The 26,550-nt window shown below is 36.4% G+C and overlaps 1 long non-coding RNA gene across 1 annotated transcript; it reads left to right on the top strand.

The window, feature by feature from the left end:
* The first annotated feature begins 206 nt into the window (after nt 1-206).
* On the top strand, nt 207-16,786 carry LOC121732819. Its single transcript, XR_006036441.1, has 4 exons — nt 207-419; nt 1,190-1,195; nt 7,443-7,449; nt 16,775-16,786. It is a non-coding gene; the product is annotated as an uncharacterized LOC121732819 (long non-coding RNA).
* Nucleotides 16,787-26,550: the final 9,764 nt, after the last annotated feature.

Genomic DNA, 26,550 nt, shown 5'->3' with positions numbered 1-26,550 from the left:
ATTTAGTCGCTTGCTGGTTTTTTCTACGTTAATGATGTTTCTTTTATTTTAAAATTAATGGATAATACTAGATAATGTAAATATATGGAACTATAACTATGATGTGTGACAAATTTTGTATACTTAAGATCAACATACAATATTTTTCACAAATTATCTTTGTTGTTTTTAGAGCAACAGTGATAATATATATAACAAGAATAAAGAATAAACTTTATGTAATGGTGGCACTTCACATGGCTATTGGTATTTGCCATTGGCTATTTGTTGCATTTGGCAAAATTATTGACGTATACACAAACAAGCAAATAAAGGCAAATACGGCCTTCCACACATGGACGTCAAATACCAAACTTTTACTTGATTTTGTTTACTTGCCTATTTGACTCTTTTCATATGCGTCAAAAACCGACAAAGGTGTACGGGGCCGTAAAGGTAAGGCCGTACGTGTATTTGGTATTGGTCATATTTGTCAAATAGGCAAATAAGGCCAATACTTTGTCAAAATTACCATCTGCACATGGCGGTTGTTTGGCAAATACATAAAATACGCAAATACAAATAGCCATGTGGAGTGCCACAATAAAATATTTGCATCTGTTACATCATGTGAAAAAAATGCGTTATAAATAAAATCAATTCACACAAAATAATTTTGATTCGCTTTTGGTACCTACACTAGATCTAATAACCTTTTGAGCATATGCGTCTCCTTCTCGATTTCGGTAACTGGGTAGCCGCTGCTGAGTAGCCGAAATATATGAAAGAGCCGGTACATCATAAATGCATACATATTCATTCCTAATAACGTCGCAACACATGCTGAGTAAGCACCAATTTGGTAGATACGGTTTTCAAATGTTTTATTTCTTCTTTTAAAATGTATAATTATTTTACCAAATAAAGTTTCTCTCTTTCTTTCTTCTGTGTTATTATAGCAAAAGTGTGTCTCTCTGTCTTGCTGTCTGTTACCTCTTCGCGCCAAAACTACTGAACCGATTTTGCTGAAATTTGGTATGGGGATACTTTTAGTCCCAGGAAAAGACATAGACATAAAATACACTTTTTATCCCGGAAAATGTACGGTTTCCGGGATAAACTAGTTTTTGGCGCAAAGTAGTTGCGTGTGTCATCTAGTATTATTCTTTTTTTAGCCGGGTAGCCGCCGCCGGGTAGCCGCCGGTTACAGAAAGGAGTGAAAAGGCTCTAAGAGCTAATTCGAAGGTAGTACGAGCGCTTTACATTTTAATTACATTACAATGAAACTGTCGAGAGCGGGTATAAAAACAAATGTAATTGCAGCAGCCAGTCATTACCCGACTTCAGTTACCTAACGAGTGTCGCTATTAAGATTTCCATTTTAAAATATAATCAAGCTCGCTCTAAGTTCGCGGTAAAGGAACTGGATTAATGGGGTATTCCTCTACAAACAGACGGAAACGATATTCTTGCTTTTTATTGGCGTTTCTATTCGCTGTTGTATAATTTTATGTCTTCCACTAGCTTCTCGGACTTATTGCCGCGCTAAGATAAGTAATGTTCGCTATTCACACTTATATAACTTGGCTAATTTACCAAATAATTTAACATAAGTACGGATTGTAAAAAAACAAAGTGATAATACAGTAGCGCCGAAAAAGTTCCTTTCAACTTCAATGTTTCTATGAGAAACACTCCAACGTCATACATTTACCCATACAATCATTAAAAATAAAGCAACTCTCACAGCGCTGTAAGAGTTGCTCCATTTTTAATGACTGTATATTGAAAAAAAGTAGGCTAATTTTGTAGTAACGTTTATAATATAGGTATATATTATAATACTAGCGACCCGCCCCGGCGTCGCACGGGTATAAAAAATATAGCCACTGAAAAAATGATTAAAATCGATAGCCTATGATCACGTAGTCTACAACTTATCTGTGCCAAATAACATAAAAATTGCTCCAGTAGTTCGCAAGATAAGCCCATTCAAATAATTTCCCCCGTTTTTTTCCACATTCTCCTATTAGTCTTAGCGTGATAAAATATAGCCTATAGCCTTCCTCAATATATGGGCTATCTAATACTGAAATAATTTTTCAAATCGGACCAGTAGTTCCTGAGATTAGCGCGTTCAAGTTAGCCCTTTCAAATAATTTTCCCCGTTTTTTCCACATTTTTCTCTATTTCTTCGCTCCTAATCGTCTTAGCGTGATAAAATATGGCCTATGGCCTTCTTCGATAAATGGGCTATCTAACACTGAAAGAATCATCAAAATCCGTTGCGTAGGTTTAAAGATTAAAAGGGAACAAAGGGACATAAGGGAAAAAAGCTACTTTGTATAATATGTATAGATACTACACACACATAATAATTATATGGTACATACCCTAAACTCTAAAGTCCATATTATTAATATCACTTTGTTTTGTGACATTCTGAACAAATAAAGGATATCGATATCAACTATAATTTGTATTCGATCAAATCCATTCAGCAGTTGAAAGGGAAATAAACAGTCACATTCATATTATTTTGTTCATCGACACGCCGATGTGCGTTCTGCGACAGATTCGATACAGTTTTTCTATCTTGTTTCTATGGAAATAAAGTCCAAAAGTTATAAAGTGAATATTTCTGCGACGGTACAGTCGATGGCGTCAACGCGTTATACGCTCACAGTTCACAAGCAATTAATTTTCCCATCCCCGTGACTGCAACACTGCATTGCGCTTAGGCTCTTTGATATGACGCCATTGATTTTTGATGTCACCACTGAATAGGAGCTAATAATAACTAGGCCTACATTATGTATAATTGTGTCGTATGTACTAAAAGTGTTAACAGACCATTTCTTTAATACTACTGATACAAACTAATTTAGTTTATGATAATAATTTGCACATTACTGATACTGACGATCCAAGGATATGCTATAATTTTTATTGCTGTCTTTTTTTTTTTTTAATTCACCACAGTGCGTCAATTTGACGTCAACCAAATTTATGTACAATCTAAACAAATATCTAGTCGCGAAAACTTTAATTGGCATTTGTATTGTTACTTTTGAATCCTACCTTTTTACTAGCTGTAAGTTTTCCTTTAAAATAAAATAAAATTAATTATGTAATTTCAGGGAAGTCGATTGGCACATGACCTACGTAATTTGGTTGCCTTGTACCAAAACTAGCTGACAGATCACGACTAGGACTTTATATGCGCCCTCGCGACAGAGCTATTTGGCCGCTACACAAAGAGATAACAAGCAATTGTATGCGACGATTAATTTAGAGCCGCGGCCGCGTCGCTATTTATTATTTATTCGGAAAACACATAAATCGAGCTAAAATCGACATAACCCGACCATATGACGTATGTATATCCGCAATCTGTAAATAAATTTCTTGGATGGTAATTTCTAAGATTATTGTATTTTATGCACATAATTATTAATTAGGTTTCTTTTTATTCCCGCCTCACAAAACTCAATAGCACCTAGACTTTACTGGTAGCTAAAAACTTTCAAACTGCGAGTAAGAAATATGAAGTTTGAAATTAAAATCTGATAGGTAGCCGTGGCCGTTCTCGATAGCTGTGGAATAGCTTGCCAAATAACTTTGAAAATTAAAAAGTGTTCTGTTAGGGAAAATTATTTCGTACTCCGGTGCGATGGTCCCTCGTTGGCCAATGATGGACCATTAGAGCAACTGCGAACGTGTTCGGCTGTTCGTGGATATAGTCAGCTTCGCTTTCATGGTGATATTATCATGGTTGATCGCCTTGTTCCCCAAACCGATGAATTACCGTAAAACGGTTTCCATTGACAAGTCTCCATCACAAGCAATTGTATGTAAATGACAACGCGACTGCGCCGCTATTAAAATAAATCGTCACATACTATTTGCTTATGATCTCGCAGGGTAGCGGCCAAACCGCCCTTTCGTGCGGACGTACCTGTATAAATCCAGCCTAAGCGTGCGTTTCCACCGGAGCTGTGTTGCTAGGAATGTGTTTTTGAGAACCAATAGAATCGTTTCATTGCCTGACCTCGCTAAGCGCAGCGATTCTATTGGTTCTCAAAAACACATTCCTCGCAACGTAGCTCCAGTGGGAATTTTAACGTGGGAGAGCCATGCTTCGGCACGAATGGGCCGGCTCGACCGGAGAAATACCACGTTCTCACAGAAAACCGGCGTGAAACAGCGCTTGCGCTGTGTTTCGCCGAGTGAGTGAGTTTACCGGAGGCCCAATCCCCTACCCTATTCCCTTTCCTACCCTCCCCTATTCCCTTCCCTTCCCATCCCTACCCTTCCCTATTACCCTCTTCCCTCTTAAAAGGCCGGCAACGCACCTGCAGCTCTTCTGATGCTGCGAGTGTCCATGGGCGACGAAGTTGCTTTCCATCAGGTGACCCGTTTGCTCGTTTGCCCCCTTATTTCATAATTTAAAAAAAAATGCAGCCTTACACGGTTCTGTACGAAATATTGCCGAAAATCTATAAAATGCATAATGCATATACAGTTAAGAACTTTAATTGCCCCGAGGTAAATAAGAATTAACATATCAGCTCCCGTAGAATAAATAAAAATTACGCAGGGCCGGGACTCTCGAATAAAATTTAAGCCACAATTAATTGGTTACGGACCACCAATCGGATTAAAATATTTATCGTCACGAAAAGCAATTTTGGGAGTTCGCCGCACAATATGCGTCAAAAACAGCTTGGCTACGCAGTGCCTGGGTACAGACTACAGCTTACATACTCAGCTACTGACGGGGATAGGGGGCCTAATCATGACCTCCTACGATTCGTGACCCCCATGTCCTTGTGACCCCTTCTTAAGACCGCAACTAAAACTATGATGCATGCTATTTACGCAACAAATTCCGACGAATATTTAATTCTTTCAAAATACGATAGTAGGTACCTAAGTAGAAACAAAATATATTATAATTGAACTTTATATCAGTTACATGATAGTACATAAAGCAATAATAAAAAATAGCAGAAGACATGTGGCAACAGAGATAGGCAGGTGACAGACTCATAGGCAGATGACGTAACATCAAAGTCAATCTAGCCCAGCCCTACCCACGACACACAAACTTGACATAATATAATAACCCAGCCAAATGCGCAGCGCAGATAGCAGACCTATACAGTACACAGGTCTGCCATAATAATATGTGTATGAATCAATTTCTTCTAATGTACCATCGAGGAAATTGATTCCTAGGCAATAGAGATGACGACAAGGTCAAAGATTAGCTGATTTTTAAAATAAAATAAAGACATAGCGATAAAATATAAGTATTTCCAAAATTTCAGCTTCATAACTTATGTATTTTTTTGTTGTGAGCCTTCAAAGTTGGATAGTCAAGTCGATTTTTTTATATAATACCATAATTTTTGTATACCATTCGATAAGTTATACAATTTATAAACAAAATCTTATGAAACCACTTTCATAAACGCAATATTTAACATAGCTATCGAACAAACTACCTAAGCGTGACGTCACAGTTAGGTAACATTTTGTATGAATATCTTGGAGAGTTTTTAAGCTATCAAAGTAATTTTTTCACCGATATTCCTATTTTTGAATGGTCCTTCACTTACCAACAAGAAAAAAAATTTCGTCATGCCTATTGACAGACCAACGTCCTTTGGTCGGGCTATGACAATTTAATGTCAATTGTAGCTGGGTTTGGCGTAGCTCGAGCTCGACCAAGCAACGTAGGTCCCCCATCTGCCTAGGAATCAACTTATCTGATTGTACATAGGCTATGTACAATCAGATAAGTTGATTCCTAGAGATCCTTCCAAAAGATCAATTTATTAGAAAAATAAACGCAATGCGACTTGGCGATGGGTAGACCTTCTACCACGTAGCATGTAGCCAAGTGCGAACGCGCATCCATTGAAAAGTTATTCCTGTAAAACTCATTGAAAAAATCTCTATCAATATTCGATACAGCGATTTGAACGAACCAGCTAACTATTGCGAGGAGAATTTGATTAAAACTCATTCAAACATGAATCTATTCACAACAAATTACTTTTGCCAGACATTTACTAGTAATCTGAATCCCTCGGCGATATTTAATATTATGTTTTATAGCTGTTATTCCCAAAGTAGACTAGGTGGATCCCCCAGGGGTCCAAGCGAGGCTCTACAGGGGTCTACGTTGAAAAAAATGAAGATTCACAATCATAAACGGGGGTCCATGAAAATTAATTTGGTTTGCATTGGCTTGATTACTCTTCCAATTATCAAAAATACAGGTAATATCGGAACGAAGTTCCTTATCGTGCGTTGTGAAGATGGAAAAAATTAAGACCAAAAAGTTGTAACGACACTTTTTGCCACAGACATCGATCAAGATAAAAACCGTATGTGTATGTCACTTCGCGGGACATGCGGTATTTATCTTGATTTATGTCTGTGCTTTTTGCTATAGTTGTTTTTAAGCAGCAAAGCAATTATTACTAAAAACAATAGCAAGTTTCATAGATTAGCCTTGTAGGGACCCCACCCTAAAATACTGGGGGTTACTGCAGGTGTCCATCGACCTACCAAATTTTGAAAAGGGTCTTCGAAATAAAGATGTTTGGGAATCTCTTTTTCATATACCTATTTATATTGTTTATTTTTCTACAAATTAATAATGCTTATGAGCTCGTTCAGAATTGATATAATGATTGTAAAAAATACATTTTCAATATTCAAATACTGTATTGTATAGGCAAATATTTTTAGTCCGGGGCTTCGTAACCATGAATTCTTTATTGTGTTCGAGGACACTGACGTAAGATTCCTACGTCAAAGTGTCTTCGCTGCAATCTACAAATGACGTATGAACAGCTCCTTAGACAGGTTCCGTTGACGCTAGCTAGTTTCTTAAAATAGACTATCAAAATGGCACATAATTTTAGCCCGGCCGCTCATTATCCGAATATAATAAGAAAAATTCGGACGCTCCGCCCCGCTCACACATTTTGACACTTCAGAATTCTGATAGTACCTATACGGGGTCCACGACAAAATGTATGAACAGAGTGCGTTCCAGCGGGCGTCCGAATTTTTCTGATCAGAAATTTCGGATAATGTGCGGCCGGGCTTATAGTCATAATTATCGCCTATTATAAAGACATTCTTTCTTCCTGCACTCTCTTAAACTAGTCACACGAATAATGAAACGACTGGCGTGTAATTAGGCACATAACGGTCATTTTAAATGCCCCTACGATATCGATAAAAACGATCATCTTGTTTATCAGACAATCATTATTAAGTGATGAGCTTCATTGATCTAACCAAAGTTGGTTACAGCATCTTCGTACTTCCAACACGAAAATCGAAGGTTCTACTTAGAGTGCAGCCTTTAACCACGGAGGTCTTACAAACATTAATGCACGACAAAATACATAGTATGATGTAGTTAGTGCGAGCATGAGTACGTATGTAGAACTCAATCAAATTGAACAAAACATATTAATTAACTTAAGCGACAATCTCGCTGGAATCAAAGTAAACTTAACTTTGATCGATAGCACGCCAATTTATTTCCAGACAAAGCCAATGAAACAGCTGAAGATTTCTGAGAAGCGTCACAGTACTAGTGAATTGAAGTCATTAGCGGACGAAGCGGGTAAATAACAACGAAAAATTGCCGTTTTTTGCATAAATGGAGGCTTTAGAGCCGGAAAAATGGTTTGAAATAAAAAAAAACTTTGGATTTTATGTGTAGCCAGATGCATTACCAGATAACGAAGTAGATAAGTTACAAGGTTTGATCAAATTATAAGGAAATATTAGTAATAATTGTTCTTATGTTATAAAATGTTAGTTATGTGGTTCTTCAACTCACGTCTTCAATTGCTGACGAGAATTTCTATTTATCTTGGGCGAGATAATTCTCTGGAGTGACGTGGGATAAGGGTAAACATCTTACAATGATTAATCGTCATACTTATTTGTAACCTTCTGCAGGTAACCTCTTTGTGTACGTGTCAAAATATGGGCGTATTACAGACGTTCAACCTCAAATATGTTTAGGATTTTATAGGCGTGTACGCGAATATGATGAGTAAAATGACAAGAGGATTTCCTAAGAATATGTTAAGATTTGTTTCTTGGTTGGTTCATTCATTGGTGTTCATATTTATTTTTTAAGGACACCAAACATTACAGACAATAAAACCAGAAATAGTCAACAAGAACTTATGCATGTACCTTTATAGGTGACAGACATGAGACAAAGCATTTACAGCAAGTTCAGGCAAAATATTATATTATAGCACCACAAAAATCAACTTGCTCAAAAATTATTTACTTCGTATGATTTAATGCACCGGGAGCATTCGCTTGTAATGTAACGTTACAAAGTTGAGCATCATTGAGGGAGGAGAACCGAGCATTACAATGCGCACTTTGTGTAATATGAAGTGACAGTGAAGTCAGCTTGCTATGGATTGCTCAAATGTTACATTACACGCGAATGCTCGTCAGTTAGGGAGATAGTACTGTAATGTCATGCTCAAAGTCGAATCTATAAAGTTACATTACATCTGACGACCTCTGTGGCTCAGTGGTGAGCGCGTTGGTAGCTCAAGCCGGGGGTCGCGGGTTCGAGTCCCGCCGACGGAACAAAAAGTTTTCAAAGTTCCTGGGTCATGGATGTGTATTAAATATGTGTATCATATAATAAAAATCTTAAATATATGTATAGTATAAAAGTATTAAATATATTTCCGTTGTCTGGTACCTGTAACACAAGTCCTTCAGGTACTCACCACAGGGCCAGACTGACGTGGTGTGAAGCGTCCATAGATATTATTATTATTATATTATTACAAGTGAATGCTCCGGGGAGGGAGCACCTTAATGGCACAAAGGTATGAGTGTGACCAATGCACTTTACTTAGTATTTGGCATTACGTTAGTTATAGCAGCCCCTCAATTCTCCATTCTAAAGGCATTTAAAAAAGCTGGGTGCTCTGTTATCTCAAAAATGCGGAACTGGTACCCAAGAAAATCTTTGACCAAAAAGTAACATTTTCCGAAACGGAGAAACGCCAAACGTAATTTACTTTATACTGAAGTTTGAAATACAAAAGTAAAACTAACATTCGGCGAATGTTCAAACAATATGCAGGACGCTAGTTATAAAAGTTGAAAATTTCATATTATTCGCTAACAAAGAGTCAAGATGCGCACCTGCGGCATATGGAAATACCACAGATATAGGAACATGAACAGATGTGGCTGAACTAGCCCGATTTTAATGACATTTGGTAGGAAGATACTTTGAGTCTCGGTAAAGATCAAAGGATAGTTATTATAATCGCAACAAGTGTACTAGCCATAAACGAACTGATGCTCAACGAACGATTCGTGTAAACGAGTAGTTAGTTAAGCAATGCAATATAATAATATTATTTTTCCGTTTATGACATCAGACATGAATAGCTTTTCCGAGTCCTGTCTATTAACCTCCTACTTCGTTGTGCAACTGTTTTGTGTGACAGTTCTGCAAGCGCACACATACATACACGTCAAATATTAGTTGAGAAGTGAAAAATAGTTTCACCTTATTTTTGGAATAGTTTAATATGTGTAAAACTATAAATTACACTTGCATGAGCGGCGGGAAATGAGAACGGAAATTCAAACCTAGCGCGTTTGTGTAAGCTAATCTAGGTATTTCAGTATTTCTCTTTACTGCTACACCCAGACTATACCTGTAACTCATCTATGTTTAGATATTGCCAGCTATTTCTTTCTAGCAGATTTTTTGCTGAGATAAAAACTGTTTTGTGTCTAGTTTTCATCTTAATTAGTTCAGCAGTACCTAAAACTAAATATCGTCTAAGTTAAGACAATGCAATTAATTATTATTAATTATTTTTATTATCAATATTATAGATGGTTCTCTCGTGTTTCCATAAACTCAAGTCATCTTGTAGAGCTTCGCCCGTAATAGTCTGTACGTGGACAGACTGTGATTTTAGCCAGAAGGTAATGTTGTATGATTTTTTCCGCCAAGTCATTTAAACTAAATATTGGCGAAGCAGCCGGGCGGAGCTAAATCATCTATTACTATTTCATACCTCACTGGCTTGGCTTCAGCTCAGGTCAAACGTGCCTACATTTTAAACTACCAGTAGCCAATGTGAAATATAAAGCCGTGCTCAAAAATATTTTATGGTTAAAAACTTATTTTTAAACAATTTTATCTTATTATTTCTCATCTATAGCTAGAAACGCCCGACACGACTGCGTCAAAATTGAAAAGAAAAGAACTAAGAAAATAGAAAAGAGAATGTTTGTTACCTCTGCACGCCCTACCGACAGACAGACCAGCGTTGTCTGTCTGTCTGTCTCCAGGCTGTATCCCAAGAATCGCTATAGCTAGACTTCTGAAATTTTCACAGATTATGTATTTCTAGTGCCGCTATAGCAACAAATACTAAAAATAAAATAAAATAAATATTTAAGGGGGCTCTATACCACAAATGTAATTTTTTTGGCCTTTTTTGCTATTTTTGGCAACTGCTAGGCATCAGTTTAAATAGAAGTCTTTGCTGCTAGGCACTTAAATTTTCACAGCATCCTTAATTATATTTGTACTTTATTATTTAATAATAATATTAAAATAAAATAATTTCTAAGGGGGCTCCCATACAAAAAACACAATTTTTGCTTACTTTCGCTCTATATTCTATAACGGTACGGAACCCTACGTGCGCGAGTCCGACTCGCACTTGGCCGATTTTTATTTAAGTATATGGAATAATACACACAGAAATACAACGGTTTCATCGTAATTAATTTTTCACAACTTCCTAAACAATAACTTTTCCGCGTGAGGAAAAAGTTGGGAATTTACGGTCCTCTTATAGTTTATACCGTGGATTAACATAAAGACCACTTTTATCTCTACGAACCCAAACGTACCCGAGGGATAGTTAAATTTGAGGACAGAGGTGCCCGGCCCGAACATGAAATACAGAAAGATTACATGAGATAACTGACGTCTGTCGTGCGGTTTAAGTGGAGATAAAGTCACACTTAAATTCTGAGCCAACTGGAAATAAATGAGTATACCTCATATTATGCTCTTATTTCTATTTGACTTATAATTAATATAAATGCTACGAGTATACACATGCCTAAGGGTGCACTTATCATTTTGGATTATAGGTCTTTTAGATCTTTTAGATTTAAAGGTCTTTGGTTTATAGTGTAGTTTAGTTATAAGAAGTTAGAAGATACATATCGATACGTGGGAGAGCCATGCTTCGGCACGAATGGGCTGGCTCGACCGGAAAAATACCAAGTTCTCACAGAAAACCGGCCTGAAACAGCGCTTGCGCTCTGTTTCGCCGAGTGAGTGAGTTTACCGGAGGCCCGATCCCCTACCCTATTCCCTTCCCTACCCTCCCCTATCCCCTTCCCTTCCCTACCCTCCCCTATTACCCTATTCCCTCTTAAAAGGCCGGCAACGCAGTTGCAGCAGCTCTTCTGATGCTGCGAGTGTCCATGGGCGGCGGAAGTTCCTTTCCATCAGGTGACTCGTTTGCTCGTTTGCAGGGGGCAAACGAGCAAACGAGTCACCTGATGGATTTCATAAAAAAAAGAAGATTAAATCTCACCACTTCTTTAATTTTTTTAGCTTCTGCACCTTTAGATGTATCTAATATGCGACTTTCAATTTGAACTCAACATAGTCCACACAAAGATTGTATACGCAAACGTCTGTCTTTCATCATCATGATTGCTATACCGATTTAGATGAAATAAAACAAGTTTGGCACTAATAACTGTGCTAATGTATAAAGTTTATATTGGTGGTATCGTTGCTGACTGATAGTCTACTTAAGCGGTAGCATATTGCTTACTTATTTTGGGATAGATCGTAAACGATTAAACTGGAATATACTGGTTAAACTTTATAGTCTACCGTTGATGATCGAAAACGCTGTACTCATTGTATGTGATTGTAAGACATAAATTATTATAGCATTAGAGCCTACATTAGAGCGAAAGATGGAGAAATAATTTTATTACAGACATGGGAGCTACGACTATAAGAAATGCGCAATTTATTGTAAGAATAAAGTTTTCTCACCACCGGGCGGAAAACGTCAACTTTCGTCCCGTGCTGCGCTTACCGTTTTCCGCGTCCGTCGAGGAGAAAAATAGTGGCTTCGCCTCGGCCAACAATTACATGTGATCTGAGACATTTCTTATTATTTTCCTGCCCTAGGTGCGTAATGTAGTATTTAATACTCTTTTACGAAGAAACAACTGAACGAATTCTGATATTTGGTAAGTATAATATTCAACTAACCTGTCAACCACAAAAAATTAAATGTTCGTTTGATAGCCGTACTTTGTTATCAATAATCCGGGACAGGTTGGCTGTTTACATTCATTTTTTTATACATAAACACAACGATTTAGCTAAACATCTTGATCGGGTGACACAACAATGCATAAAAAGCTAAATTGTGCTTTCCCCAGTTAACAAATCCGCCTTGACAAGGGTTTCGCAGCAGGGAAGTACAAATAAGAAGGATAATGCAAAATCCCGCTAGATCGGGATCAGCGTCTTGGGTTTTTTTTTTTCAATTTTAGGACATAAATACGCTATATAGGTTTAAATAATAGCATCACCGTTATCATTCTGACTCAGAAATCTCCAGTCCGAAGGCATGAAACATAGTTTTTGTTTGAAACAATACCATCTTGCGCTTCAAATAAACATTAGCAATTACTGAACCTACTCGTAGCATACGGGCAAGAACCGGGAAAAATTAAAAGGCAACAAACAACAGGTGAAGGCAAATCTATATTAAGTTCACAACGCTGCTAATGAATTTTCACAAAAAAACTTTTTTTTTTATGAAATAAGGGGGCAAACGAGCAAACGGGCCACCTGATGAAAAGCAACTTCCGTCGCCCATGGACACTCGCAGCATCAGAAGAGCTGCAGGTGCGTTGCCGGCCTTTTAGAGGGAATAGGGTAATAGGGGAGGGTAGGGATGGGAAGGGAAGGGAATAGGGGAGGGTAGGAAAGGGAATAGGGTAGGGGATTGGGCCTCCGGTAAACTCACTCACTCGGCGAAACACAGCGCAAGCGCTGTTTCACGCCGGTTTCCTGTGAGAACGTCGTATTTCTCCGTTCGAGCCGGCCCATTCGTGCCGATATATTATATTATACCATCCTGATTACATTATACTCACCTACTGCTACATTGGACTACTGATATTCATACTTGATACTATAATATTATAAAATATGCGATAGTGCGCCTCTCTGTCTGTCTGTTACCTCTTCACGCCCAAACCGCTGAACCGATTTTGCTGGGCATGGAGATACTTTGAGTCCCGGGAAAGGACATAGGGTACTTTTTGTCATGGAAAAATATACGGCTCCGCCGCGATAAACGAGTTTTGGCGCAATGGAGTTGCGGGCGTCATTTAATAATTTAATACTAGAGATCGCCCAACGGGCGAAATTCGACCGTTTCAACGACATTAGGACTTTATACCTATATTTGACTCAGCTGATCTCAGACAGGCCGTGTAAGCATTGTCTAATAGTATCTAAGATTCAATAAAAAAAACTATAATCCATTTTCAATTTGTCAACTTGTTGTCAACAGACTTCAACCATAAATAAAAGGGTATGTATAGGCTTGTCACTCAAGAATCTGTCATTTTTCCTAGTGTGTGTGTTGTAGTGTGTGTAATGTTTTATTTGTTAAAAAAGTTTATGATAAAAGCATAATTTCAAAATAATATTAGCTCGATGCACTCCTTCACCAAATAAACTACAACTGTGCAAAATTACATTCACCTACGTCTCCCCATTTTTCGTCAAAAGGGATACAAAGTTTTTGGCTCACGTATTAATATATACATAGATGTAGCAGTAATATTATAATATACTATACAATATAATGTGCTAATTTCAGCGAAAACGTTGAACAATTAGCCCTCATCGTGACCCTCATCTTCAAGATAAGCAGGACATAATTACACAGCGAAATTGGACCTACTATTATAACTGCTAATATTATTTCGAATGTCATGAACTCATGATATAAAATTCAAAGTCTATTCGCGCAAAACTCCGTTCCAGTCTTTATCTAAGGATCTGTTCACAATAATTAATGTGACGAGGTCATGTGATGAGATGCATTTTTAACCCCCGACAAAAAAGAGGGGTGTTATAAGTTTGACGTGTCTGTCTGTCTGTTTGTCTGTGTGTATGTGTCTGTCCGTGGCATCGTAATTCGTAGCATCCAAACGGCTGGACTGATTTCAATCTAGTTTTTTTTTATTCTAAAGCTGACATTATCGAGAGTGTTCTTACTTCTTAGCTATAGTTCATCATCGTCAGTCCACTGAGTGCAGAACAATTTAGTTTTATCTACTTCAAATTTATGAATCAAGGGTTGTTTTTTTTAATCTCTTAATTTAACATTATGACGTCTTGTAATGTTTATTTTTTAATTAACTGAAAGACTGACGTGATGTGAAGCTTCCATAGAAAAAAAATGTCAGTAGAAATGTGTAGTGTACAATTTCTTCAAAACGGAACGGAATGGTCGTCTGTACTTTGATATGATTTAATTAACAATGAGATAACCAATCACTAAGTGCTTACAGTACCCATCAAAGCACTTAACCTCTGATTTAAGTTTCTCGTTTGTATAAATCAAGATTGATTTTTGGATCAAAATAGAAAACACAATTCGCAGAATAAAATGGAAATAGCGTTTTGAAACCGGCACTTCAACCTTTCCGTCTTGTGATGAAGATAAACGACAAGTCGCGTGTTCGCGTAAAACGTCGCAAACCTCGGCGTGATAAAATTCGCACCGAAGTAACGAGCTGTAAACGTTGGCCAGTAGTCGTAACTCCAAGACCAAGGACCACTATAGGGCGTATGTACCTTCAGTATGAATTGGGGAGTTGACGGCAAAAATATCAAGACAATATATTAATCAAAGATATTTGAACGCCTAGTGCAATATTCGTGAGGTGACTTTTTCTATTAAATGTTATTATTATACTTCAAAAGTTTATAATATCATCTTGATTAATTATACCCATAAAATATCAATAATATTTCGTCCATGGCCAGGGGTGGGCATGTCCATGATCGACGTTAATTATGCTTGATGCAGATAGCTTTGCCAACACGGTGGCAATTTTGACAAACCAAAATCCTACAAAAATATCCTACATTTAATAACCTACAAAAAATCTTCGTAAAATAAATTTTAATCATGCGTAAATAGCAAAAATATAAAAGAAAAAGACGTCGTCACTTTTTCATTACAGATGTTCGCGTGTACGTTTGTCAGCTGGAGATTTTAATTCAAAATGTAATAATCTTTTGACTGACATAATTTTGCATGACATTTCCAAAAAGGGAAGGTGAATACGGTAGGTTCCTCTTATTACCAGCGCGACCCTTGTCAAGAGAGATTTGTAAGCGAAAAGGCCTCTAATTTGGACTTGTGTTTTGACATGTCATCTAAACGACGCGATAAGAAGCACCACAAGATGCTCACAGACGAAGATTAATTCGATTCCAATCTTCGGCTTAGTACTCGGCTGGTGTGAAAAGTCCTTTATTTGAGTGCCAGATGCTGCCGCTTTCGGTTTTTCACTTATATTTCGTATAAGTTGGCTTAAGGGGAATTGCACAGTTTTTTTTAGTGACAATTCACGTTATATTGTAAAGCACATCTTTACTAATATTATAAATGCGAAAGTGTGTCTATCTGTCTGTCTGTCTGTTACCTCTTCATGCTCGAACCGCTGAACCGATTTAGCTGAAATTTGGCATGGAGATACTTTGAGTCCCGGGAAAGGACAAAGGATACTTTTTATCTCGGTAAAATGTACGGTTCCCGCGCGATTAACGAGTTTTGGCGCACCGGAGTTGCGGGCGTCATCTAGTTCCTAATAATAATATTTTTTGTGATATTTATAGGGGTGAAATTACGTAAATGTAACAAAAATTGTAAAAAATGTATATGCATTGGCACCACTTTATCGTGAATAGTAACTATGGTTTTTTATTTTTATTAGTAAAGGACGAAATGAATAATAGAGAGTCACAATCACTCGTGATGGTTGTAAGCCTGTAGACAAGTTGTATAATTACGTTACTATGAAAATTGTTCCACCTCAAGTCTTCTCTCGTAAAATAGCGTGAATTAACATAACTTATTTTATTACTCCATTTGCCACCTTCACAGCGTTATCTCTAACTTTACTACCTAATCCGATGTAATCAAATAACCCTCGGCATTCATTAAGTTTTATATCATAATATCGAAGTTTCAACTTTTCGTGGTTGAAATCAATTCGATCACTGATCACACTTAGCGTTGTAAAAGTCTAATAAAGGCAAAAACTTTTGACATGCCTCGGCTGAACTTAGAATGTATTCAGTTTTGTAATATTATATTATACTTTTTATTATTCACACGTTAGAGAATCATGCTTTGGCACGAATGGGCCGGCTCGTAGAAATACCACGTTCTCACAGAGAACCGGCGTGAAACAGCGCTAGCGCTGTTTCACGCTAAGTGAGTGAGTTTACCGGAGGCCCAATCCCCTACCATATTCCCTTCCCTACCCTCCCCTATTACCCTATTCCCTCTTAAAAGGCCGGCAACGCACGTCCATGGGCGACGGAAGTTGCTTTCCATCAGGTGACCCGTTTGCTCGTTTGTTTCATAAAAAAAACTTACCTTAGATTTATATCTAAGGTAAGTTTTTTTTATGTAGCAGTAAGGCTGTGTGTCAGACTTTCTGTCTGTAATCTCTTCACGCTTAAACGATTGAACGGATTTTATAAAATTTGGTATGTAGTTACTTTAAAGCCGGCCATTGACGGACCGCATCTCGAGCAATTATCGAGCGGTCTGTGTATTGCGGATATGAATTTAGTATGGAAATTGCAGATCGCCATGCGGCGAGACCGACTGCAAAATGAGGTTCGTCTATGGCCTGCCTAAGTCTCAAGAAAGAAATGTGACAGTTTTTACCACGAATACATATATAGTACGGGAGCCCTAGAACAATTTTTTTTATTATTAACAAGCTAATTTTTTGTGAGTAGCTTCATTTTGATAAGACGAACATTTTTATCTGCGAAAAATCTTGAAAGTGGTCAACCAAGTTTTGTTGATTACAGAACCCTACAACGGAACCCTAACGAGCTGATTTTTTGTACATTGATAGATTAATAGCTACATTAATAGTCATATAATTTAAGAGTAATATTGTCCTACAAATAAAACAGTCCATGTTTTAGGACCATTAATTCAAAGTAAATCCTTTTTATCTCTGTTAGCTACCACATTCGAGATTTTTCGCAAATAAAAAAGTTGTTCGTCTTATCAAAATGAAGCCACCCACAAAAAATTTACTTGACGTAAATGATTTTCAGCTCAACCAACTTGCAAGCTACATTTATCATTAAACGAATAAACTATAGTGCGTCCAAATATACGTGTCTACTGTCTACGTACGTAGCTATCATAATTATGTGTGTCCGGTCACAGTCACCTCACAGAACTCCTTAAAATAATGCACCTCATACTAGATTTTCTAGAGACAATATGTCTATTGCAGTACGCCAAGATTAGAGATATTTATGATAATATTTGGCGCTGTTTTTATTTAAAGCTAGATAGCGAAGCCTCGATCAGCCGCTGGCGCCCCGCCAAAAATTAAGTGTCGATAATTTTGTTGACCTTCATTTATTTGCCTTTAGCTTCCATAGTGAATGGAGATTTTCGCTTCGGGGCGAGCGCCCCGTTAAAATATTTCACATTGAAATTGACGCAACCCTATTCGACTCAAAATGTACGAGAAAATGCTACATATTGTGCACTTAACACAATTTACCCAACGATTTTGTGCTTTTCACGAGTAAAACCGTCCTTACGCACTGTTTTTACACAACAATGTCTTTTTTGCACTCTGATTCTACTTTTTTATGTAATATTAATACAGCTTCGTCCCTGAGTAGCAAACTACAATTTAATAATATTCGCAAAAAATGTTGAACAAACGACAAAAGCGATCATTGGTAATTGCTTGAAAAAATTATCACACTGTATTATAATACTTTTTTCTATAGTAAACAGTAAATCGAATAAGTAACAAAGCCGCATTAAATTTGGTAGAAAATATTAGAGTCGACTAACTGTTCTCTACAAAACGACAAGATATTTTCTTAAGTAAAAAAACCTTAATATCCTAACCCGTCTCCCATATTGCAAACTACGCACTGCAAGGAAATAAAAGTAAGTTATAAAATCACATTCCTATCGAAACATAACTCATATGACATATTGCACGTTTTACGCGCACCGTAAACCTTCAGTCGTAAGTCGTAACATAGCATCAAAACAAGATAAGGAAGTTGGGAGGGCCGAGGACAAACTCGGAATATTCATCATACTTAATTACTTCACTCTTTTAACAGTTCCCGGAAAAGTTGAAGACGCTCGCCGTGATTACCCTCTACAATTCCCAATTTTCCATTGCCAATTTAAACTTCATTACTAGACCTTTCGAATGTTAATTAACTTTTTATTGTCGAATAAAAGTAATAGGAGATAATTGCAATTGTTTATTCCTTTTTTTATTAATCATACAAAATAGGATTTTATTTCGAGAAAAGTATTCAGTATCGTACATATTTTATAAGTTTTAAATTAGTATTATTTTATATTCTTAATGTTATTATAAGATAAAACTAGTAGGTAAAGTAAAAGAAGCAAGAGAAATCGCCTTTGAGCGAGAAAAAATACTCCCTGTCATTTCAGGTTCTTGTTATTTTTATAAGATATCAAATTCTGCCTTAGCAAAGGTTTGCAAGGGAAAAACAGGCTAAAAATAGTGAGACATAATCTCTACAAAGGGAAGACGAGAAAATATTAACATAAAAAGGAAAATACAGCTCCTAGATGTCTACTGTCTAACTAATTTTAATGGCGATGAAACAAACAAGATTTGATTATTTTTATGAAGTGGATGTAAGTTGTAACCCATCAGTCGTGGAATAACGAGACACAATAGCTTATCTATTGTTATCGCGGCCGGATGCGGCCGCTTAGGGCTTCATGAATAAAAAAGTTGTCACCTATACATGTATGTATTGTAAAAAGTCAAAAATAATTTTATATTGACATAAACATAACTTCAAACACATTATAATATTTTTATGATTTATCAAATAAGGTTAATAATCTAAGGTTTCATATTTATATTATTATTGTCATGTAGATTTGTTTGTATTTTCAGTAAAAGCTTAGTTTTCCCACATTTCAGTAAATGCTCCGTATTTTCTCCCACATTTCGGGGTATTGATCTAATGGCAACACCGCGGGTCCATAAACGTTACTAATAACGCGCGTCAATTGTTTATCCGGTCAGTGAGCGGGCATTTTATGCGGGCCTGAGTGGACACGTTAATCAGATTCGGTTGATTCGGCCCAGGTAATCCCTTGATCAAGACGGATGGGGTGTCGCAGGGGTTTTTGATCCTTACTTTATTAGACTTAAATATTGTTTTCGCGTATCTCAAAAGCGGAAAGTTTTATCGACGATTCATACGGCATGTTTGTTTTACCAATTGAGCTAAGCCCGTGTTTCAGCTCGGTTGTTTGTAAACGAACATGAAAGTCTGAGGTTAAACAATTTTACTTGCTATAAATCTATACTAATATCGTAAATATTATGTGAAAATGTTTGTCGGACTGTTACTTCTGTCATTTTGATGTGTAGTTTGTACTATAAATTATATATGTACTAGGTATATCAGAGGAATTAGTTTAAAGGCGTATGACGGATCTACGTTATTTGGTCCGGTTATGTAAACTCAATGTAATTCGTGATCTGTCTACGTAACGCAACAAAATTACGTGGATTGTGTTCCCGAAAAGGACATATAGTTTTTATACGGTTCCCGCGTGGTAAATGACTTCCGGGGCAGCAGGCAATATCTACTTCTAAAGTGAAAGTAATATTTTTAGAAGCAAAATCAGCTTCACTTATATACCGTATATAGTACCTTTCGTATATCGTACCTTTCGTATATTACAAGGGTTGTGCCAAATTAATTAAATTAGGATCTAATGACTGGGGCAATAAGGAAACGGCGGGACTCGTCAAATTTAAGCGCCCATGTACACTTGTACTACCAATTAGGCAATTAGGATAATCAGTATCATCATCACTCGACATAAGTCAACGCAAAACGTATAAATGCATTTATTTAACACTTTATTTAGCAACTTATTGCACACAAAAATAATTAATCAAGTTATAAGAAGAAATGTAACACACAAGTACTGCTATCTCAAAAGAAATTTCTTCCAGCATTCCTATGATGATTTTTTTAGCAGGATTTAGAAACATAAGATACGGCGAACACAGTGCAAGTAGCACTTAAAGACTTATTTACATATAAATACATTTTCTTGTTCGATAGTAATTAAAATGATATTACATAATACATACCAGTAATTTAAGATGAGTGTCTTGAGAAGAAGAAAAGTTGCTTATCAGATGGAACATTGTATTTTAACTATAGCATAGCCTGTGGTAATTCAAAAATTCTGAATAACTCATTCAGTGTGATTTATCGAATTAAATTAATAATATGAAGGCGTAATAACTGTATTTATTTAAATTTGAAATAATTAAAATGATCCATACAATCATGGGCCATGGCATTCTTTATTAATCGGGCATAACTGAAATCTACCTAGAGAATAATTAAAAATTGATTCGCATAATATTATGATTTCCATTACGAATACTTCAGTATAATTTTCCATGTAATTATAATAAAATTCCGTAATTTACATTTAATGTTGGTTATTATAAAAGCTATCGTGAGCTATTGATTTAAATCCTTATACATTTTTAATGAACCATTTTCCGATGTTTGCGAGCTTTGTGTAAGTGATAATATTGCCGTGGAAAGTATTTTAAAATGTTGAATATAATTATTGTCTTTATTTGCCCCTACTAGTATAACTACTACTAATTAAATTTATCCTTTTAAATTCAGCATATTTCCTACTCCCGTAAATTTTTTCACATTTCCAGAAGCAACCGTTTAGCTGGTAGAAGCCCCCCCCCCCCCTTCTACCAGCTAAATGGTTGATTCTAACGATTTTTTCCACTTTAAAACTTAATATTTCACAAACGGATCCCTAAATCGGAAAATGATCTATGAACACTCATAATATTTAAAAAAAAACCTATCCAACGACACCACACACATGGGGTGGATGCGAAAAAAAAATTCATTCCCGCTTCATGTGTAGGGATGGTACCACAAAAAAAAATTAATATTTTATGTACCATTTTGTCGGCATCAATAATATGTGCATTCGTGCCAAATAACAGCTTTGTAGGTCCCTATAGTATCTGAACAAAACCGCGGACAGACAGACGGACGGAACAGACAGACGGACAGACAGACGGACGGATAGACCGAAACTATAAGGGTTCCTTGTTGACTACGGAACCCTAAAAACGCGCCAAAACATCCTTGTAAGATGGTATTAGTCAAAGCAATTTTCAGAAGAGAGCCAGTCCACACGGCGCGTTGCGTTACGTTGCGTCATGCAAATATTTTGACGCATAGCTAGCTACACGGGCGCTGCGCCACCGCAGCGTTAATACGAAGCAGTCTTAACGTCAACACCCCGTCCTGTTTCTTCTCGGGGGCTGCTGTCCGCCATGTGTGCGTTGCGCCGACGCAGCGCGCCGTGTGAACACCTTGGTAAATTTGTATGTAAAACAACGCAACGGCAGCGCTGCGTCGACGCAACGCTGACGCAACGCGCCGTGTGGACTGACTCTTACCCGTAACAATTTATGTAGGGTGACTTCGTGTTAATAAAAGGGTATTATTGATTTTGAGCTCTAAGTAAGTGGAACACAACGCAATGTCTACTGAAGGCCGAAAAGACTTAAAAGTTTTTGGGTACGGACTAGTTTTACAAACTTACGACTTTTATGTGTCTACTTGTTTTAGTTACAACTCAATCCCTAGAAGTAACATAAAATAGCAAGAAAAACACTTGAACCAAACAAGTAGGATCTAATATTTGAAAAGGTTTGTGACTTTTTGACGTTGTAATCTTCGAATACATAATAATGAACCGATAAAAAAAACCAGCCAAGTGCGAGTTGGACTCGCCCATGAAGGGTTCCGCAGCAGCAATAAGGTTTATATTTATGAAATTAAGAGGTTTTTGATTTATTTTCATATTTCAGTTGATTTAATGAAAGTTAAATTAAGGTTTACCATTTATGACGTATAAAAAAAACTACTGGTTAGATCTCGTTCGAACCAATTTTCGTTGGTAGTTTTTGTAATAATGTACATCATATATTTTTTTTAGACTTACACACACACACATTTTACCACTTTGGAAGAGTGTCTCTCGCAAACTATTCAGGTTAGATAAAAATTATATTAGAAATCTCAATATGATTTTTGAAGACATATCCATAGATACCCCACACGCATAGGTTAGATGAAAAATTTTTTTTGTTTCAGTTGTACCTATACCCCTAAAATTTTTAATAATTTTTCCATTTTTGTATCAAAATCTTAAAGCGGTTTACAGATTTCATCTACTTACCAAGTTTCAATAGTATAGCTCTTATAGTTTCGGAGAAAAGTGGCTGTGACATACGGACGGACAGACAGACAGACAGACAGACATGGCGAATCTATAAGGGTTCCGTTTTTTGCCATTTGGCTAAGGAACCCTAAAAACACCAATCGAAAGCTACGTTATCTGGCTTTAAAAAGTATAAAATGTTGAAGAAGGGACATAATATCAGAATTCTACCGTTAGTGGGTATATAGAAGATTAAAGTTTGTATGCCAAGAATGCTATACAAATTTTAATCTTCAAGCCAGCGACGCTACGGGAAAAAAGCTAGTTTTTAGGGTTCCGTACCCAAAGGGTAAAAACGGGCGTCTGTGCGTCTGTCCGTCTGTCCGTCTGTCTGTATGTCTCCAGGCTGTAAATCAAAAACGGTAATAGCTAGAGAGTTGAAATTTTCAAAGATTATGTATTTCTGTTACCGCTATAACAAAAAAAAAAACAAAAAACAAAATAAATTTAGTATTTAAGGGGGGCATCCCATACAACAAACGTGATTTTTCAAACATTTTTTGCTCGGTATCAATGATGACAAAAGATTGGCACCTGAAATGTTCACAAAATACTTAGCAGTATTTATACTTTACTAATTGATAATAAAATTAATAAATAAGGGGGCTTCCATACAAAAAATTATTATTTTTTTACTATTTTTGCTCTATAATAGTACGGAACCCTTGGCCGATTTTTAAATATAATAGGAGACATTATTGCAATGTTTTCATACTAGAGGCAGCACCAGAACAGACAGTAAAAAAAAGTTTTGCTCGACGTCTGACAACGTTTCTGTCAAGATTCGGATGTTAGTCGGATTATTTACTATACTATGTGCTCTAACTTTTACGTAATGGTTCCTATTGTTAAATACTTATACTATTTTGAGTTTGGGTTTCATTAAATGTTCCAAGAAACTATATAGCAGGGGTCACCAATTAGTTTCGCTCGGGGTCCGTTTTAAGAAATGACCTTCGCGGTCCACACATTCCAAAAAAAAATATACAAAATATGTATTTTATGAAAATTACAATGGTATTTGTTTGTATCAATGAGAAAAGTGTCAATTTTTGTTGCTAAATGTTTAATCGTGTATATATCGAGCTAAGTATATCGAGACCAAAATTATAGTTCATCTTCGAACATGCTTGGTCCGCACACAATGGGTCGGCGGTCCGGATGCGGACCGCGGTCTGCCATTTGGTGACCCCTGCTATATAGCATAGTTTTAAGTTTATATCAATATCGTTTAACTATTAAAATTTATTATATTAAAATTCACATCGTGGAAAAAAACACTTTAAAATATGTTTTTTTTTTAATTATTGAAAGTCAATATCGTATGAATGAGGAATATCCTTGCTTGGGCCGCGCGGTAACGGCTTATAAAACGTCTGCGAGACCGTGTTTATTACACACGGGTTACGACCGGCAAGTGTTACATTCAACGGTATTATACTTTCATTGTTCAATCGTAGTATGAAAACTCAGCAAAGAATTAGTGGTAAATTTTGGGCATGTAGCTGACGTTCAAAAAACAAACACTTAGTTAGTTTTAGTAAAAAAACTTTTTTAGATTTTAATCGATTAACACTTAATTTTTTTTTCATTCTTTGGCTTTTTATTAGTTTTTACATCTATGTACCTGTAATTTCGTCTGTTTTAAGTCGATTGACCATACTTCAATTTAATTTCACATCTCTGATTAAAGAGACAAATCATCAGACGTTTTCAACAAATCATCAAAGCGAATTTCTGATCGGGATTAAAAAATCACTATTGCATTATAAAATCAAACTCGATCGGCTCAGCAAAGGCGGCAAAAATTGAACTCGTCAAACGAAAGCATACAAAGTTTGTTGATAAACGAATTCCCTAACGAGTCGATGGATCGCCCATCGCTCGGTGACGCGGCCCTCTTCACAACTCACTCTCTTTATAGAGATAGTATACTTTATAAATTATTATAAATGCAAAAATGTATCTCTCTGTTAGGTAACAGTAGGTGAAGAGATCTTCACGCCTAAACCACCGAACCGATTTTTCTAAGCATAAAGATACCTTGAGTCCCGGTAAAGGACATTGGTTACTTTTTATCCCAAAAAATGTATAATTCCCTCGCGATAAACAAACGTAGTTGTCCTTTTTTCACACCACGAGACATTACAGCTATTTTTCGATTAATAAACGTAACATTCATTACACAAAAAACCCTATATCGCACTTCCTTTATATGGATTGTAAACAACCAAATCATAAAATACAAAACATCGCAAAGCGTAGTAAAAACCGTCCATTCGTGGAACCGTTATCGGCGTCACACAGTGGTCGCAGTTTAGGGCTTAGAGAATTACCTGGCTGTCAATGCCGCAACAGGAGCCAATTGTGAATAACGCCCGAGAATTTATAATGGCCGCTGCACAAAGCACCTTTGTGTTCGTTTTGTTAATTAATTTTTTTCAACGTCAACAATATCTTGTCGCTTTACGGCCGTTCCCAATATTTGATCTATCTCTGGTTTTGCCTTACTAGAGATAGGAATAGCTCACATTAGACATTAGAGACGTATATTTTATGTCAATTGTGAGCTATTCCTATCTCTAGTAGGGCAAAACCAGAGATAGATCAAATATTGGGAATGGCCGTTAGGGAGGAGGTTTGCAACCAGTTAATTGAAGTTTTTAAAAGATGCACAATATTATAATATGTATCATGTGTGAATCTAATATTTATGATTAGTAAGAAACTACCTATCACTTTAATTATTTAATATATTTTTAAACGTATATTAGACATAGACAGAGCAAAGCGTAACGAAGCGTAAATAACTTATGAATAAAGTAAGTGTTTTTAAACATTAATGGTCTTACCACAAAAAAACTAAACATCTATTGAACAGTTGTTTTGAGACCATTTTGTACTGAATTTTTCTCTAATCAACTGTTCAACAGGTGTTTTAATCTTTTGTAGTAAGACCGTAAGTGTTTCATAATTTTATACAGTATAAAGAATTCCAAGTTGAGGCTACCATTACAGCAATCGTCAATCGTCATAAAAGTTACCATCGGTAGTTTTCGATAAGGCCCGATGGGATGAGGATTTTAATATATCCTCCGCATTAACTTTCCAATCTTTACGATATCGATAAAATTTTCGCCCTTTACTATAAACCAAAGTCGATAGTTTTTCTTCGGATTTATTTTATCTCGAGCATATATTTTATTGATACTAAACTTTAGTTCGGCTCACAAAGAAAATTAATATAATTTCTTGGGTGAAATTGTAAGTTACACAGCAAGTTTAACGGTTCAAAATGAAGTTCTTTTTTATTTTAAGTTATTACTTATTAGAAAAGGAAATTCTAAACTATTTAATGAGAAGATAATTATCTTCTAGATAAAAATATTTGTTGTAAGTACTTAAAAATGTCGTACTTTAATTTTATAATAACCGTTATAACTATATATTATTTCGTTCGAAATTCAAGCTGTATCGCGCAGCGCAACACCGCGAAATAAAACGTGTCTCTTCTTATGTAGTAAATAAAGTTCATTTTTCGACATCTACTATAAAGACACCGCGTCGCGTCTCGACGTGATTGACGTTACTCAGCATCCTTTACGTATCAATTGTAAAATACTATGCTGCATAAAACTTTTATGCGTTGTTTCCAGGCCGCAGGAGAAACTTTTCCCCCGGGAAATCGAACCTAAAGAGAACATCAAATCGCAATTAATGACTTGGGGAACAATAAAGGCAGTGATTTAAAACATTCCCACAGTTATTGCTGTCGTATTTCACGTGGGCTCGCGCCTTTATATTTCATAAA

Source organism: Aricia agestis, chromosome 12 (assembly GCF_905147365.1).
Source record: "Aricia agestis chromosome 12, ilAriAges1.1, whole genome shotgun sequence".
Lineage (NCBI taxonomy): Eukaryota > Metazoa > Arthropoda > Insecta > Lepidoptera > Lycaenidae > Aricia > Aricia agestis.
The sequence above is the reverse complement of the archived record's forward strand: the minus strand, read 5'-3'. Positions and strand labels throughout refer to the sequence as shown.